Source organism: Microtus ochrogaster, chromosome 2, assembly GCF_000317375.1.
Source record: "Microtus ochrogaster isolate Prairie Vole_2 chromosome 2, MicOch1.0, whole genome shotgun sequence".
In the NCBI taxonomy this organism is placed as follows: domain Eukaryota; kingdom Metazoa; phylum Chordata; class Mammalia; order Rodentia; family Cricetidae; genus Microtus; species Microtus ochrogaster.
This window is the reverse complement of record NC_022010.1, coordinates 45,356,970-45,358,099: the sequence shown is the minus strand read 5'-3', so window position 1 is coordinate 45,358,099 and position 1,130 is coordinate 45,356,970. Positions and strand designations below refer to the sequence as shown.

The 1,130-nt window shown below is 46.4% G+C and overlaps 1 protein-coding gene across 1 annotated transcript in view; it reads left to right on the top strand.

Moving 5' to 3' along the window:
- LOC101980291 (poly [ADP-ribose] polymerase 14-like) overlaps positions 1-1,130 on the top strand; it is a 144,309-nt gene that overhangs the window by 1,764 nt on the left and 141,415 nt on the right. The gene's annotated exons all lie outside the window — the stretch shown is intronic.

The window sequence follows — 1,130 nt, the reverse complement described above, 5'->3', positions numbered from 1 at the left end:
CTCACTCCCAACACAGATGACTCAGAACACTAAAATGGAACATTGTTGCAGGCCAGTCTTTGGGGTGACTAGAACTTCTATTCACTTTCGGTTTCCTAGTTGAGGCCCCGCTTCCTCCTCAGCAAGGCAGCTGGAATTTCCCAGTAGATTTACCCTGCAGTCCTAGGGCAGCAGCTTTCCTTTCCTGTAGAGGCCCTACCCTCCATCCCCGAAACACCCTGAGCAGGCATGAATTCATGTAAACCTACACCAGCTGGGCAGTACTACTGAGCCTACCAGTGCAGTAGTGTATACCGGTACCAACAGGGAGGTCTCACCTTTGTAGGTCAACTGGGTTTGTGTACTGTTGAGTATGTATGTCTTTTTCCCCTTAGGACACTGAGCTATACTCTCAGACCCAAACTCAAATCCCTGTAACCCCATTTCAGGTGGACACACTTTATTATATGTTTTAGTCCTAAATGGGCCCCTGTTTATTAAGTGAAGGCCAAGGCATTCTTGAAATGAGGGAACTCATTTTCTTAAAAAGAATTAGCAGGACAGTTGTGGGGCATGCCTTTAATTCCAGCACTAGGGAAGCAGAGTCAGGCAGATCTCTGTGCATTTCAAGCAAATGCCAGGACAGCAAGGACTGTTACACAGAAACACCTTGTCTCTGAAAACCATACAAACATACAGAAAAGATTTATTTGTATTGTATGTGTTTGGGTATTTGTTCTTTATATGTCTGTATACCACATGCATGCAGTGCTTGCAGAGACCACAAGAGGACATCAGATCCCCTGGAACTGGACATACAGATGTCATAGGCCATTATGTGGGAGCTGGTAAGAGAATCGGGGTCTTCTAGAAGAGCAGCCAGTGTTCTTAACCATGGAGTCATCTCTGCAACCCTAGAACCCATCTTCTTAAGTAAAACTGAACATAGCTGACTTGAGGTGGGCACAGGGGAGAGACTAGACATCAGAATTTTGCCTCCTCCTCCCAGATTCACTTTCTGGATGGGACTCACACACTGTTATTGCCACCGTGGCTCTCTGGCAATACTTGTGCCCATACACATTGCACACATCTAAGAAGAGACGGCCATGCGTGGATGCCTTGGATGGACTTCACCAAAGTCCAGGAAA